General features: G+C 48.5%; 20 non-coding genes across 20 annotated transcripts; all 20 read left to right on the top strand.

Moving 5' to 3' along the window:
- The first annotated feature begins 841 nt into the window (after positions 1-841).
- Positions 842-914, top strand: trnaf-gaa (transfer RNA phenylalanine (anticodon GAA)). Its single transcript has one exon. It is a non-coding gene; the product is annotated as a tRNA-Phe (tRNA).
- Positions 915-1,914: 1,000 nt separating this feature from the next.
- On the top strand, positions 1,915-1,986 carry trnae-cuc (transfer RNA glutamic acid (anticodon CUC)). Its single transcript has one exon. It is a non-coding gene; the product is annotated as a tRNA-Glu (tRNA).
- An 887-nt stretch (positions 1,987-2,873) lies between these two features.
- trnaf-gaa (transfer RNA phenylalanine (anticodon GAA)) lies at positions 2,874-2,946 on the top strand. Its single transcript has one exon. It is a non-coding gene; the product is annotated as a tRNA-Phe (tRNA).
- Positions 2,947-3,360: 414 nt separating this feature from the next.
- Positions 3,361-3,434, top strand: trnai-aau (transfer RNA isoleucine (anticodon AAU)). The gene has a single exon. It is a non-coding gene; the product is annotated as a tRNA-Ile (tRNA).
- Positions 3,435-3,961: 527 nt separating this feature from the next.
- trnae-cuc (transfer RNA glutamic acid (anticodon CUC)) lies at positions 3,962-4,034 on the top strand. Its single transcript has one exon. It is a non-coding gene; the product is annotated as a tRNA-Glu (tRNA).
- Positions 4,035-4,931: 897 nt separating this feature from the next.
- Positions 4,932-5,004, top strand: trnaf-gaa (transfer RNA phenylalanine (anticodon GAA)). Its single transcript has one exon. It is a non-coding gene; the product is annotated as a tRNA-Phe (tRNA).
- Positions 5,005-6,004: 1,000 nt separating this feature from the next.
- trnae-cuc (transfer RNA glutamic acid (anticodon CUC)) lies at positions 6,005-6,076 on the top strand. The gene has a single exon. It is a non-coding gene; the product is annotated as a tRNA-Glu (tRNA).
- Positions 6,077-6,973: 897 nt separating this feature from the next.
- On the top strand, positions 6,974-7,046 carry trnaf-gaa (transfer RNA phenylalanine (anticodon GAA)). The gene has a single exon. It is a non-coding gene; the product is annotated as a tRNA-Phe (tRNA).
- Positions 7,047-7,461: 415 nt separating this feature from the next.
- On the top strand, positions 7,462-7,535 carry trnai-aau (transfer RNA isoleucine (anticodon AAU)). The gene has a single exon. It is a non-coding gene; the product is annotated as a tRNA-Ile (tRNA).
- A 511-nt stretch (positions 7,536-8,046) lies between these two features.
- trnae-cuc (transfer RNA glutamic acid (anticodon CUC)) lies at positions 8,047-8,118 on the top strand. The gene has a single exon. It is a non-coding gene; the product is annotated as a tRNA-Glu (tRNA).
- An 897-nt stretch (positions 8,119-9,015) lies between these two features.
- Positions 9,016-9,088, top strand: trnaf-gaa (transfer RNA phenylalanine (anticodon GAA)). The gene has a single exon. It is a non-coding gene; the product is annotated as a tRNA-Phe (tRNA).
- Positions 9,089-9,503: 415 nt separating this feature from the next.
- On the top strand, positions 9,504-9,577 carry trnai-aau (transfer RNA isoleucine (anticodon AAU)). The gene has a single exon. It is a non-coding gene; the product is annotated as a tRNA-Ile (tRNA).
- A 511-nt stretch (positions 9,578-10,088) lies between these two features.
- trnae-cuc (transfer RNA glutamic acid (anticodon CUC)) lies at positions 10,089-10,160 on the top strand. The gene has a single exon. It is a non-coding gene; the product is annotated as a tRNA-Glu (tRNA).
- An 897-nt stretch (positions 10,161-11,057) lies between these two features.
- trnaf-gaa (transfer RNA phenylalanine (anticodon GAA)) lies at positions 11,058-11,130 on the top strand. The gene has a single exon. It is a non-coding gene; the product is annotated as a tRNA-Phe (tRNA).
- Positions 11,131-11,545: 415 nt separating this feature from the next.
- Positions 11,546-11,619, top strand: trnai-aau (transfer RNA isoleucine (anticodon AAU)). Its single transcript has one exon. It is a non-coding gene; the product is annotated as a tRNA-Ile (tRNA).
- A 511-nt stretch (positions 11,620-12,130) lies between these two features.
- Positions 12,131-12,202, top strand: trnae-cuc (transfer RNA glutamic acid (anticodon CUC)). The gene has a single exon. It is a non-coding gene; the product is annotated as a tRNA-Glu (tRNA).
- An 897-nt stretch (positions 12,203-13,099) lies between these two features.
- On the top strand, positions 13,100-13,172 carry trnaf-gaa (transfer RNA phenylalanine (anticodon GAA)). The gene has a single exon. It is a non-coding gene; the product is annotated as a tRNA-Phe (tRNA).
- A 415-nt stretch (positions 13,173-13,587) lies between these two features.
- trnai-aau (transfer RNA isoleucine (anticodon AAU)) lies at positions 13,588-13,661 on the top strand. Its single transcript has one exon. It is a non-coding gene; the product is annotated as a tRNA-Ile (tRNA).
- Positions 13,662-14,172: 511 nt separating this feature from the next.
- On the top strand, positions 14,173-14,244 carry trnae-cuc (transfer RNA glutamic acid (anticodon CUC)). The gene has a single exon. It is a non-coding gene; the product is annotated as a tRNA-Glu (tRNA).
- Positions 14,245-15,141: 897 nt separating this feature from the next.
- On the top strand, positions 15,142-15,214 carry trnaf-gaa (transfer RNA phenylalanine (anticodon GAA)). The gene has a single exon. It is a non-coding gene; the product is annotated as a tRNA-Phe (tRNA).
- The last annotated feature ends 14 nt before the right edge of the window (positions 15,215-15,228 follow it).

Below are 15,228 nucleotides of genomic sequence, written 5' to 3' on the forward strand. Positions count from 1 at the left end.
TGCTCCGCCCCTGATTCAACTTTCCACACCGCTGCTCAACATCACTCTTCATACAGCGATACAAAATGCACATTCTTGATTTCTGTAAAATGCGTGCTGTTTCAAAGTCAGCAGGACTTGATTTCTGTCAAATTTAGACTGGCTGACTTTAAATGTTGCCAACATTTAACTGCAGCTCACAGTGTCAGGGCAGTCACGGTTTTTATCAGTCTTCCGTATATCTCCTTGCCCACTGCATCTCCCGAACAAACTTAGCTTATCACAGGCACGGCTATCGATTATTTTCATTGCCAGTGTGAAAAATGCAAATTTTGAAACTTACCAACGTGTGCAAGCCTGGAATCAGAGAGTCCGTGGCCCCTGATAACTTGAGCATTAAGATGATCATTAGCCCTTCCTGTATTGCTCAGTAGCCCACTGTGCGAGGAACTAAGAACCACGGGCATTTTCACTTCTGTGTGGGGCTCAGCACCATACCTGCAGCTGAAGATTGAACTTGATTTGGCTCGTGATCAGTGCGGCTCAGTGAGACTTCGGCCCGTCTCTCCCTTCGCAACCCATCAGTGTGGAGAAAAGAACAGGGAATTTTACACATGTGTTGTGCTCTGTAACTTTATTTGAACATGTCATTGCATTTCACGCTGTGTCCAACACGGTGAGGTCCCCCGTGCTGTGTCAGCTTTGTATCTTTATCAACACTGCAGCTTTACATTAACAGAACCTGAGCTCCGAGATCTGGTCGGGTCACATTGCCCGAAGTGAGGAATGAGCGAGAGGGGCAATTCCACCCGGGGATAGAAAATCCTCCAAAAGAACGACAGAATACTGCGTTTGACGTGAAGCCGAAATAGCTCAGTTGGGAGAGCGTTAGACTGAAGATCTAAAGGTCCCTGGTTCGATCCCGGGTTTCGGCAGGTTTTAGTTACTTTCTGTCTCCTTCACTACAAAAGGTACGAATCAAGAGAAATTTTACGCTCCTGATGACGCGTTTCCCAAACGAATGGGAGTGACACCACGTCGGACATGCTGGATCCGGCTCCAACCGTCCGCTGCAGGTTCGAATTCAGTCGGGGTCCCGCCGTCTGCTTTTATACCGGGACAGTGTTTGTGGGAGGGGCTGTGGTGCGACAAAAATTTTTAGAATGAGGTTTGTTAGACCAGTCTTTCTGTTACTTTGGATTTACACTCTGCCCAGTTGTATATACGAACAGTTAACAATGTTTAAGCGATGTGGTGTGTTCAATGTTTGTGCAGTAACTCGGTCACCCAGTGTGAGCCTGAAAGACAATTTTCCAGCCTAGGTTCGAGCCTGGCCAACGGGAGCATTGTGGCCGGTTATCTCAGTTGGTGAGAGCGTGGTGCTAATAACGCCAAGGTCGCGGGTTCGATCCCCGTACGGGCCATCAGGATGTTTTCATAATTTTACGCTTTTCCCGCACATTTCCAATACAAACTTTATAAGGAAGCCAATGCACACAGACTCTCACGGGGGATATATTTGGATTAACATCCTTTGCCACCGGGGCTGAGAGACACATCTTTCTGGGTTTGCTGTTGAAAGTTGAACAGGCGGCATGTTGCCGATAAGTGTCACAGGCAGGTAATACACAGACAGAGCGGCTCTGACCCCGCGAGATGGGTAAAAGGCTTCAGTTCAGGACAAATGCATCAATGAATTGTTCGCCCAGCACCGAGAGAGACAACATCCAGAGAAAAACACAGGAGGAAATCGATTTCAAGTGGATGCCTACCCGCACTTGGTGCCGTGCTTTCGCGAACACGTCTGTTGTGTTCTCATGTAAAAAATATAATTTTGTCCGAACAGTTTGCCTGGCGCGAAAGGATCTGAATTGCAAAGGAGCAAGCATGAAAAGCTGCGTTGATGTGCTTGCTGCCAGGAGGCTGGCTGCAGCTTCCCTGGTGGTCTAGTGGTTAGGATTCGGCGCTCTCACCGCCGCGGCCCGGGTTCGATTCCCGGTCAGGGAACAGTGCGTTTTGGGGCTGTTTGAATTGCCACCATGCAATGCACCCTTACGGAACAATGCTCCGCCCCTGATTCAACTTTCCACACCGCTGCTCAACATCACTCTTCATACAGCGATACAAAATGCACATTCTTGATTTCTGTAAAATGCGTGCTGTTTCAAAGTCAGCAGGACTTGATTTCTGTCAAATTTAGACTGGCTGACTTTAAATGTTGCCAACATTTAACTGCAGCTCACAGTGTCAGGGCAGTCACGGTTTTTATCAGTCTTCCGTATATCTCCTTGCCCACTGCATCTCCCGAACAAACTTAGCTTATCACAGGCACGGCTATCGATTATTTTCATTGCCAGTGTGAAAAATGCAAATTTTGAAACTTACCAACGTGTGCAAGCCTGGAATCAGAGAGTCCGTGGCCCCTGATAACTTGAGCATTAAGATGATCATTAGCCCTTCCTGTATTGCTCAGTAGCCCACTGTGCGAGGAACTAAGAACCACGGGCATTTTCACTTCTGTGTGGGGCTCAGCACCATACCTGCAGCTGAAGATTGAACTTGATTTGGCTCGTGATCAGTGCGGCTCAGTGAGACTTCGGCCCGTCTCTCCCTTCGCAACCCATCAGTGTGGAGAAAAGAACAGGGAATTTTACACATGTGTTGTGCTCTGTAACTTTATTTGAACATGTCATTTCACGCTGTGTCCAACACGGTGAGGTCCCCTGTGTCAGCTTTGTATCTTTATCAACACTGCAGCTTTACATTAACAGAACCTGAGCTCCGAGATCTGGTCGGGTCACATTGCCCGAAGTGAGGAATGAGCGAGAGGGGCAATTCCACCCGGGGATAGAAAATCCTCCAAAAGAACGACAGAATACTGCGTTTGACGTGAAGCCGAAATAGCTCAGTTGGGAGAGCGTTAGACTGAAGATCTAAAGGTCCCTGGTTCGATCCCGGGTTTCGGCAGGTTTTAGTTACTTTCTGTCTCCTTCACTACAAAAGGTACGAATCAAGAGAAATTTTACGCTCCTGATGACGCGTTTCCCAAACGAATGGGAGTGAAACCACGTCGGACATGCTGGATCCGGCTCCAACCGTCCGCTGCAGGTTCGAATTCAGTCGGGGTCCCGCCGTCTGCTTTTATACCGGGACAGTGTTTGTGGGAGGGGCTGTGGTGCGACAAAAATTTTAGAATGAGGTTTGTTAGACCAGTCTTTCTGTTACTTTGGATTTACACTCTGCCCAGTTGTATATACGAACAGTTAACAATGTTTAAGCGATGTGGTGTGTTCAATGTTTGTGCAGTAACTCGGTCACCCAGTGTGAGCCTGAAAGACAATTTTCCAGCCTAGGTTCGAGCCTGGCCAACGGGAGCATTGTGGCCGGTTAGCTCAGTTGGTGAGAGCGTGGTGCTAATAACGCCAAGGTCGCGGGTTCGATCCCCGTACGGGCCATCAGGATGTTTTCATAATTTTACGCTTTTCCCGCACATTTCCAATACAAACTTTATAAGGAAGCCAATGCACACAGACTCTCACGGGGGATATATTTGGATTAACATCCTTTGCCACCGGGGCTGAGAGACACATCTTTCTGTTCTTTTGTCTTTCTGGGTTTGCTGTTGAAAGTTGAACAGGCGGCATGTTGCCGATAAGTGTCACAGGCAGGTAATACACAGACAGAGCGGCTCTGACCCCGCGAGATGGGTAAAAGGCTTCAGTTCAGGACAAATGCATCAATGAATTGTTCGCCCAGCACCGAGAGAGACAACATCCAGAGAAAAACACAGGAGGAAATCGATTTCAAGTGGATGCCTACCCGCACTTGGTGCCGTGCTTTCGCGAACACGTCTGTTGTGTTCTCATGTAAAAAATATAATTTTGTCCGAACAGTTTGCCTGGCGCGAAAGGATCTGAATTGCAAAGGAGCAAGCATGAAAAGCTGCGTTGATGTGCTTGCTGCCAGGAGGCTGGCTGCAGCTTCCCTGGTGGTCTAGTGGTTAGGATTCGGCGCTCTCACCGCCGCGGCCCGGGTTCGATTCCCGGTCAGGGGAACAGTGCGTTTTGGGGCTGTTTGAATTGCCACCATGCAATGCACCCTTACGGAACAATGCTCCGCCCCTGATTCAACTTTCCACACCGCTGCTCAACATCACTCTTCATACAGCGATACAAAATGCACATTCTTGATTTCTGTAAAATGCGTGCTGTTTCAAAGTCAGCAGGACTTGATTTCTGTCAAATTTAGACTGGCTGACTTTAAATGTTGCCAACATTTAACTGCAGCTCACAGTGTCAGGGCAGTCACGGTTTTTATCAGTCTTCCGTATATCTCCTTGCCCACTGCATCTCCCGAACAAACTTAGCTTATCACAGGCACGGCTATCGATTATTTTCATTGCCAGTGTGAAAAATGCAAATTTTGAAACTTACCAACGTGTGCAAGCCTGGAATCAGAGAGTCCGTGGCCCCTGATAACTTGAGCATTAAGATGATCATTAGCCCTTCCTGTATTGCTCAGTAGCCCACTGTGCGAGGAACTAAGAACCACGGGCATTTTCACTTCTGTGTGGGGCTCAGCACCATACCTGCAGCTGAAGATTGAACTTGATTTGGCTCGTGATCAGTGCGGCTCAGTGAGACTTCGGCCCGTCTCTCCCTTCGCAACCCATCAGTGTGGAGAAAAGAACAGGGAATTTTACACATGTGTTGTGCTCTGTAACTTTATTTGAACATGTCATTGCATTTCACGCTGTGTCCAACACGGTGAGGTCCCCCGTGCTGTGTCAGCTTTGTATCTTTATCAACACTGCAGCTTTACATTAACAGAACCTGAGCTCCGAGATCTGGTCGGGTCACATTGCCCGAAGTGAGGAATGAGCGAGAGGGGCAATTCCACCCGGGGATAGAAAATCCTCCAAAAGAACGACAGAATACTGCGTTTGACGTGAAGCCGAAATAGCTCAGTTGGGAGAGCGTTAGACTGAAGATCTAAAGGTCCCTGGTTCGATCCCGGGTTTCGGCAGGTTTTAGTTACTTTCTGTCTCCTTCACTACAAAAGGTACGAATCAAGAGAAATTTTACGCTCCTGATGACGCGTTTCCCAAACGAATGGGAGTGACACCACGTCGGACATGCTGGATCCGGCTCCAACCGTCCGCTGCAGGTTCGAATTCAGTCGGGGTCCCGCCGTCTACTTTTATACCGGGACAGTGTTTGTGGGAGGGGCTGTGGTGCGACAAAAATTTTTAGAATGAGGTTTGTTAGACCAGTCTTTCTGTTACTTTGGATTTACACTCTGCCCAGTTGTATATACGAACAGTTAACAATGTTTAAGCGATGTGGTGTGTTCAATGTTTGTGCAGTAACTCGGTCACCCAGTGTGAGCCTGAAAGACAATTTTCCAGCCTAGGTTCGAGCCTGGCCAACGGGAGCATTGTGGCCGGTTATCTCAGTTGGTGAGAGCGTGGTGCTAATAACGCCAAGGTCGCGGGTTCGATCCCCGTACGGGCCATCAGGATGTTTTCATAATTTTACGCTTTTCCCGCACATTTCCAATACAAACTTTATAAGGAAGCCAATGCACACAGACTCTCACGGGGGATATATTTGGATTAACATCCTTTGCCACCGGGGCTGAGAGACACATCTTTCTGGGTTTGCTGTTGAAAGTTGAACAGGCGGCATGTTGCCGATAAGTGTCACAGGCAGGTAATACACAGACAGAGCGGCTCTGACCCCGCGAGATGGGTAAAAGGCTTCAGTTCAGGACAAATGCATCAATGAATTGTTCGCCCAGCACCGAGAGAGACAACATCCAGAGAAAAACACAGGAGGAAATCGATTTCAAGTGGATGCCTACCCGCACTTGGTGCCGTGCTTTCGCGAACACGTCTGTTGTGTTCTCATGTAAAAAATATAATTTTGTCCGAACAGTTTGCCTGGCGCGAAAGGATCTGAATTGCAAAGGAGCAAGCATGAAAAGCTGCGTTGATGTGCTTGCTGCCAGGAGGCTGGCTGCAGCTTCCCTGGTGGTCTAGTGGTTAGGATTCGGCGCTCTCACCGCCGCGGCCCGGGTTCGATTCCCGGTCAGGGAACAGTGCGTTTTGGGGCTGTTTGAATTGCCACCATGCAATGCACCCTTACGGAACAATGCTCCGCCCCTGATTCAACTTTCCACACCGCTGCTCAACATCACTCTTCATACAGCGATACAAAATGCACATTCTTGATTTCTGTAAAATGCGTGCTGTTTCAAAGTCAGCAGGACTTGATTTCTGTCAAATTTAGACTGGCTGACTTTAAATGTTGCCAACATTTAACTGCAGCTCACAGTGTCAGGGCAGTCACGGTTTTTATCAGTCTTCCGTATATCTCCTTGCCCACTGCATCTCCCGAACAAACTTAGCTTATCACAGGCACGGCTATCGATTATTTTCATTGCCAGTGTGAAAAATGCAAATTTTGAAACTTACCAACGTGTGCAAGCCTGGAATCAGAGAGTCCGTGGCCCCTGATAACTTGAGCATTAAGATGATCATTAGCCCTTCCTGTATTGCTCAGTAGCCCACTGTGCGAGGAACTAAGAACCACGGGCATTTTCACTTCTGTGTGGGGCTCAGCACCATACCTGCAGCTGAAGATTGAACTTGATTTGGCTCGTGATCAGTGCGGCTCAGTGAGACTTCGGCCCGTCTCTCCCTTCGCAACCCATCAGTGTGGAGAAAAGAACAGGGAATTTTACACATGTGTTGTGCTCTGTAACTTTATTTGAACATGTCATTGCATTTCACGCTGTGTCCAACACGGTGAGGTCCCCCGTGCTGTGTCAGCTTTGTATCTTTATCAACACTGCAGCTTTACATTAACAGAACCTGAGCTCCGAGATCTGGTCGGGTCACATTGCCCGAAGTGAGGAATGAGCGAGAGGGGCAATTCCACCCGGGGATAGAAAATCCTCCAAAAGAACGACAGAATACGGCGTTTGACGTGAAGCCGAAATAGCTCAGTTGGGAGAGCGTTAGACTGAAGATCTAAAGGTCCCTGGTTCGATCCCGGGTTTCGGCAGGTTTTAGTTACTTTCTGTCTCCTTCACTGCAAAAGGTACGAATCAAGAGAAATTTTACGCTCCTGATGACGCGTTTCCCAAACGAATGGGAGTGAAACCACGTCGGACATGCTGGATCCGGCTCCAACCGTCCGCTGCAGGTTCGAATTCAGTCGGGGTCCCGCCGTCTGCTTTTATACCGGGACAGTGTTTGTGGGAGGGGCTGTGGTGCGACAAAAATTTTTAGAATGAGGTTTGTTAGACCAGTCTTTCTGTTACTTTGGATTTACACTCTGCCCAGTTGTATATACGAACAGTTAACAATGTTTAAGCGATGTGGTGTGTTCAATGTTTGTGCAGTAACTCGGTCACCCAGTGTGAGCCTGAAAGACAATTTTCCAGCCTAGGTTCGAGCCTGGCCAACGGGAGCATTGTGGCCGGTTAGCTCAGTTGGTGAGAGCGTGGTGCTAATAACGCCAAGGTCGCGGGTTCGATCCCCGTACGGGCCATCAGGATGTTTTCATAATTTTACGCTTTTCCCGCACATTTCCAATACAAACTTTATAAGGAAGCCAATGCACACAGACTCTCACGGGGGATATATTTGGATTAACATCCTTTGCCACCGGGGCTGAGAGACACATCTTTCTGGGTTTGCTGTTGAAAGTTGAACAGGCGGCATGTTGCCGATAAGTGTCACAGGCAGGTAATACACAGACAGAGCGGCTCTGACCCCGCGAGATGGGTAAAAGGCTTCAGTTCAGGACAAATGCATCAATGAATTGTTCGCCCAGCACCGAGAGAGACAACATCCAGAGAAAAACACAGGAGGAAATCGATTTCAAGTGGATGCCTACCCGCACTTGGTGCCGTGCTTTCGCGAACACGTCTGTTGTGTTCTCATGTAAAAAATATAATTTTGTCCGAACAGTTTGCCTGGCGCGAAAGGATCTGAATTGCAAAGGAGCAAGCATGAAAAGCTGCGTTGATGTGCTTGCTGCCAGGAGGCTGGCTGCAGCTTCCCTGGTGGTCTAGTGGTTAGGATTCGGCGCTCTCACCGCCGCGGCCCGGGTTCGATTCCCGGTCAGGGAACAGTGCGTTTTGGGGCTGTTTGAATTGCCACCATGCAATGCACCCTTACGGAACAATGCTCCGCCCCTGATTCAACTTTCCACACCGCTGCTCAACATCACTCTTCATACAGCGATACAAAATGCACATTCTTGATTTCTGTAAAATGCGTGCTGTTTCAAAGTCAGCAGGACTTGATTTCTGTCAAATTTAGACTGGCTGACTTTAAATGTTGCCAACATTTAACTGCAGCTCACAGTGTCAGGGCAGTCACGGTTTTTATCAGTCTTCCGTATATCTCCTTGCCCACTGCATCTCCCGAACAAACTTAGCTTATCACAGGCACGGCTATCGATTATTTTCATTGCCAGTGTGAAAAATGCAAATTTTGAAACTTACCAACGTGTGCAAGCCTGGAATCAGAGAGTCCGTGGCCCCTGATAACTTGAGCATTAAGATGATCATTAGCCCTTCCTGTATTGCTCAGTAGCCCACTGTGCGAGGAACTAAGAACCACGGGCATTTTCACTTCTGTGTGGGGCTCAGCACCATACCTGCAGCTGAAGATTGAACTTGATTTGGCTCGTGATCAGTGCGGCTCAGTGAGACTTCGGCCCGTCTCTCCCTTCGCAACCCATCAGTGTGGAGAAAAGAACAGGGAATTTTACACATGTGTTGTGCTCTGTAACTTTATTTGAACATGTCATTGCATTTCACGCTGTGTCCAACACGGTGAGGTCCCCCGTGCTGTGTCAGCTTTGTATCTTTATCAACACTGCAGCTTTACATTAACAGAACCTGAGCTCCGAGATCTGGTCGGGTCACATTGCCCGAAGTGAGGAATGAGCGAGAGGGGCAATTCCACCCGGGGATAGAAAATCCTCCAAAAGAACGACAGAATACGGCGTTTGACGTGAAGCCGAAATAGCTCAGTTGGGAGAGCGTTAGACTGAAGATCTAAAGGTCCCTGGTTCGATCCCGGGTTTCGGCAGGTTTTAGTTACTTTCTGTCTCCTTCACTGCAAAAGGTACGAATCAAGAGAAATTTTACGCTCCTGATGACGCGTTTCCCAAACGAATGGGAGTGAAACCACGTCGGACATGCTGGATCCGGCTCCAACCGTCCGCTGCAGGTTCGAATTCAGTCGGGGTCCCGCCGTCTGCTTTTATACCGGGACAGTGTTTGTGGGAGGGGCTGTGGTGCGACAAAAATTTTTAGAATGAGGTTTGTTAGACCAGTCTTTCTGTTACTTTGGATTTACACTCTGCCCAGTTGTATATACGAACAGTTAACAATGTTTAAGCGATGTGGTGTGTTCAATGTTTGTGCAGTAACTCGGTCACCCAGTGTGAGCCTGAAAGACAATTTTCCAGCCTAGGTTCGAGCCTGGCCAACGGGAGCATTGTGGCCGGTTAGCTCAGTTGGTGAGAGCGTGGTGCTAATAACGCCAAGGTCGCGGGTTCGATCCCCGTACGGGCCATCAGGATGTTTTCATAATTTTACGCTTTTCCCGCACATTTCCAATACAAACTTTATAAGGAAGCCAATGCACACAGACTCTCACGGGGGATATATTTGGATTAACATCCTTTGCCACCGGGGCTGAGAGACACATCTTTCTGGGTTTGCTGTTGAAAGTTGAACAGGCGGCATGTTGCCGATAAGTGTCACAGGCAGGTAATACACAGACAGAGCGGCTCTGACCCCGCGAGATGGGTAAAAGGCTTCAGTTCAGGACAAATGCATCAATGAATTGTTCGCCCAGCACCGAGAGAGACAACATCCAGAGAAAAACACAGGAGGAAATCGATTTCAAGTGGATGCCTACCCGCACTTGGTGCCGTGCTTTCGCGAACACGTCTGTTGTGTTCTCATGTAAAAAATATAATTTTGTCCGAACAGTTTGCCTGGCGCGAAAGGATCTGAATTGCAAAGGAGCAAGCATGAAAAGCTGCGTTGATGTGCTTGCTGCCAGGAGGCTGGCTGCAGCTTCCCTGGTGGTCTAGTGGTTAGGATTCGGCGCTCTCACCGCCGCGGCCCGGGTTCGATTCCCGGTCAGGGAACAGTGCGTTTTGGGGCTGTTTGAATTGCCACCATGCAATGCACCCTTACGGAACAATGCTCCGCCCCTGATTCAACTTTCCACACCGCTGCTCAACATCACTCTTCATACAGCGATACAAAATGCACATTCTTGATTTCTGTAAAATGCGTGCTGTTTCAAAGTCAGCAGGACTTGATTTCTGTCAAATTTAGACTGGCTGACTTTAAATGTTGCCAACATTTAACTGCAGCTCACAGTGTCAGGGCAGTCACGGTTTTTATCAGTCTTCCGTATATCTCCTTGCCCACTGCATCTCCCGAACAAACTTAGCTTATCACAGGCACGGCTATCGATTATTTTCATTGCCAGTGTGAAAAATGCAAATTTTGAAACTTACCAACGTGTGCAAGCCTGGAATCAGAGAGTCCGTGGCCCCTGATAACTTGAGCATTAAGATGATCATTAGCCCTTCCTGTATTGCTCAGTAGCCCACTGTGCGAGGAACTAAGAACCACGGGCATTTTCACTTCTGTGTGGGGCTCAGCACCATACCTGCAGCTGAAGATTGAACTTGATTTGGCTCGTGATCAGTGCGGCTCAGTGAGACTTCGGCCCGTCTCTCCCTTCGCAACCCATCAGTGTGGAGAAAAGAACAGGGAATTTTACACATGTGTTGTGCTCTGTAACTTTATTTGAACATGTCATTGCATTTCACGCTGTGTCCAACACGGTGAGGTCCCCCGTGCTGTGTCAGCTTTGTATCTTTATCAACACTGCAGCTTTACATTAACAGAACCTGAGCTCCGAGATCTGGTCGGGTCACATTGCCCGAAGTGAGGAATGAGCGAGAGGGGCAATTCCACCCGGGGATAGAAAATCCTCCAAAAGAACGACAGAATACGGCGTTTGACGTGAAGCCGAAATAGCTCAGTTGGGAGAGCGTTAGACTGAAGATCTAAAGGTCCCTGGTTCGATCCCGGGTTTCGGCAGGTTTTAGTTACTTTCTGTCTCCTTCACTGCAAAAGGTACGAATCAAGAGAAATTTTACGCTCCTGATGACGCGTTTCCCAAACGAATGGGAGTGAAACCACGTCGGACATGCTGGATCCGGCTCCAACCGTCCGCTGCAGGTTCGAATTCAGTCGTGGTCCCGCCGTCTGCTTTTATACCGGGACAGTGTTTGTGGGAGGGGCTGTGGTGCGACAAAAATTTTTAGAATGAGGTTTGTTAGACCAGTCTTTCTGTTACTTTGGATTTACACTCTGCCCAGTTGTATATACGAACAGTTAACAATGTTTAAGCGATGTGGTGTGTTCAATGTTTGTGCAGTAACTCGGTCACCCAGTGTGAGCCTGAAAGACAATTTTCCAGCCTAGGTTCGAGCCTGGCCAACGGGAGCATTGTGGCCGGTTAGCTCAGTTGGTGAGAGCGTGGTGCTAATAACGCCAAGGTCGCGGGTTCGATCCCCGTACGGGCCATCAGGATGTTTTCATAATTTTACGCTTTTCCCGCACATTTCCAATACAAACTTTATAAGGAAGCCAATGCACACAGACTCTCACGGGGGATATATTTGGATTAACATCCTTTGCCACCGGGGCTGAGAGACACATCTTTCTGGGTTTGCTGTTGAAAGTTGAACAGGCGGCATGTTGCCGATAAGTGTCACAGGCAGGTAATACACAGACAGAGCGGCTCTGACCCCGCGAGATGGGTAAAAGGCTTCAGTTCAGGACAAATGCATCAATGAATTGTTCGCCCAGCACCGAGAGAGACAACATCCAGAGAAAAACACAGGAGGAAATCGATTTCAAGTGGATGCCTACCCGCACTTGGTGCCGTGCTTTCGCGAACACGTCTGTTGTGTTCTCATGTAAAAAATATAATTTTGTCCGAACAGTTTGCCTGGCGCGAAAGGATCTGAATTGCAAAGGAGCAAGCATGAAAAGCTGCGTTGATGTGCTTGCTGCCAGGAGGCTGGCTGCAGCTTCCCTGGTGGTCTAGTGGTTAGGATTCGGCGCTCTCACCGCCGCGGCCCGGGTTCGATTCCCGGTCAGGGAACAGTGCGTTTTGGGGCTGTTTGAATTGCCACCATGCAATGCACCCTTACGGAACAATGCTCCGCCCCTGATTCAACTTTCCACACCGCTGCTCAACATCACTCTTCATACAGCGATACAAAATGCACATTCTTGATTTCTGTAAAATGCGTGCTGTTTCAAAGTCAGCAGGACTTGATTTCTGTCAAATTTAGACTGGCTGACTTTAAATGTTGCCAACATTTAACTGCAGCTCACAGTGTCAGGGCAGTCACGGTTTTTATCAGTCTTCCGTATATCTCCTTGCCCACTGCATCTCCCGAACAAACTTAGCTTATCACAGGCACGGCTATCGATTATTTTCATTGCCAGTGTGAAAAATGCAAATTTTGAAACTTACCAACGTGTGCAAGCCTGGAATCAGAGAGTCCGTGGCCCCTGATAACTTGAGCATTAAGATGATCATTAGCCCTTCCTGTATTGCTCAGTAGCCCACTGTGCGAGGAACTAAGAACCACGGGCATTTTCACTTCTGTGTGGGGCTCAGCACCATACCTGCAGCTGAAGATTGAACTTGATTTGGCTCGTGATCAGTGCGGCTCAGTGAGACTTCGGCCCGTCTCTCCCTTCGCAACCCATCAGTGTGGAGAAAAGAACAGGGAATTTTACACATGTGTTGTGCTCTGTAACTTTATTTGAACATGTCATTGCATTTCACGCTGTGTCCAACACGGTGAGGTCCCCCGTGCTGTGTCAGCTTTGTATCTTTATCAACACTGCAGCTTTACATTAACAGAACCTGAGCTCCGAGATCTGGTCGGGTCACATTGCCCGAAGTGAGGAATGAGCGAGAGGGGCAATTCCACCCGGGGATAGAAAATCCTCCAAAAGAACGACAGAATACGGCGTTTGACGTGAAGCCGAAATAGCTCAGTTGGGAGAGCGTTAGACTGAAGATCTAAAGGTCCCTGGTTCGATCCCGGGTTTCGGCAGGTTTTAGTTACTTTCTGTCTCCTTCACTGCAAAAGGTACGAATCAAGAGAAATTTTACGCTCCTGATGACGCGTTTCCCAAACGAATGGGAGTGAAACCACGTCGGACATGCTGGATCCGGCTCCAACCGTCCGCTGCAGGTTCGAATTCAGTCGGGGTCCCGCCGTCTGCTTTTATACCGGGACAGTGTTTGTGGGAGGGGCTGTGGTGCGACAAAAATTTTTAGAATGAGGTTTGTTAGACCAGTCTTTCTGTTACTTTGGATTTACACTCTGCCCAGTTGTATATACGAACAGTTAACAATGTTTAAGCGATGTGGTGTGTTCAATGTTTGTGCAGTAACTCGGTCACCCAGTGTGAGCCTGAAAGACAATTTTCCAGCCTAGGTTCGAGCCTGGCCAACGGGAGCATTGTGGCCGGTTAGCTCAGTTGGTGAGAGCGTGGTGCTAATAACGCCAAGGTCGCGGGTTCGATCCCCGTACGGGCCATCAGGATGTTTTCATAATTTTACGCTTTTCCCGCACATTTCCAATACAAACTTTATAAGGAAGCCAATGCACACAGACTCTCACGGGGGATATATTTGGATTAACATCCTTTGCCACCGGGGCTGAGAGACACATCTTTCTGGGTTTGCTGTTGAAAGTTGAACAGGCGGCATGTTGCCGATAAGTGTCACAGGCAGGTAATACACAGACAGAGCGGCTCTGACCCCGCGAGATGGGTAAAAGGCTTCAGTTCAGGACAAATGCATCAATGAATTGTTCGCCCAGCACCGAGAGAGACAACATCCAGAGAAAAACACAGGAGGAAATCGATTTCAAGTGGATGCCTACCCGCACTTGGTGCCGTGCTTTCGCGAACACGTCTGTTGTGTTCTCATGTAAAAAATATAATTTTGTCCGAACAGTTTGCCTGGCGCGAAAGGATCTGAATTGCAAAGGAGCAAGCATGAAAAGCTGCGTTGATGTGCTTGCTGCCAGGAGGCTGGCTGCAGCTTCCCTGGTGGTCTAGTGGTTAGGATTCGGCGCTCTCACCGCCGCGGCCCGGGTTCGATTCCCGGTCAGGGAACAGTGCGTTTTGGGGCTGTTTGAATTGCCACCATGCAATGCACCCTTACGGAACAATGCTCCGCCCCTGATTCAACTTTCCACACCGCTGCTCAACATCACTCTTCATACAGCGATACAAAATGCACATTCTTGATTTCTGTAAAATGCGTGCTGTTTCAAAGTCAGCAGGACTTGATTTCTGTCAAATTTAGACTGGCTGACTTTAAATGTTGCCAACATTTAACTGCAGCTCACAGTGTCAGGGCAGTCACGGTTTTTATCAGTCTTCCGTATATCTCCTTGCCCACTGCATCTCCCGAACAAACTTAGCTTATCACAGGCACGGCTATCGATTATTTTCATTGCCAGTGTGAAAAATGCAAATTTTGAAACTTACCAACGTGTGCAAGCCTGGAATCAGAGAGTCCGTGGCCCCTGATAACTTGAGCATTAAGATGATCATTAGCCCTTCCTGTATTGCTCAGTAGCCCACTGTGCGAGGAACTAAGAACCACGGGCATTTTCACTTCTGTGTGGGGCTCAGCACCATACCTGCAGCTGAAGATTGAACTTGATTTGGCTCGTGATCAGTGCGGCTCAGTGAGACTTCGGCCCGTCTCTCCCTTCGCAACCCATCAGTGTGGAGAAAAGAACAGGGAATTTTACACATGTGTTGTGCTCTGTAACTTTATTTGAACATGTCATTGCATTTCACGCTGTGTCCAACACGGTGAGGTCCCCCGTGCTGTGTCAGCTTTGTATCTTTATCAACACTGCAGCTTTACATTAACAGAACCTGAGCTCCGAGATCTGGTCGGGTCACATTGCCCGAAGTGAGGAATGAGCGAGAGGGGCAATTCCACCCGGGGATAGAAAATCCTCCAAAAGAACGACAGAATACGGCGTTTGACGTGAAGCCGAAATAGCTCAGTTGGGAGAGCGTTAGACTGAAGATCTAAAGGTCCCTGGTTCGATCCCGGGTTTCGGCAGGTTTTAGTTACTT

Source organism: Somniosus microcephalus, unplaced genomic scaffold (genome assembly GCF_052327205.1).
Source record: "Somniosus microcephalus isolate GS21.2 unplaced genomic scaffold, FLI_Smic_1.0 unresolved_chr4, whole genome shotgun sequence".
Classification (NCBI taxonomy): domain Eukaryota; kingdom Metazoa; phylum Chordata; class Chondrichthyes; order Squaliformes; family Somniosidae; genus Somniosus; species Somniosus microcephalus.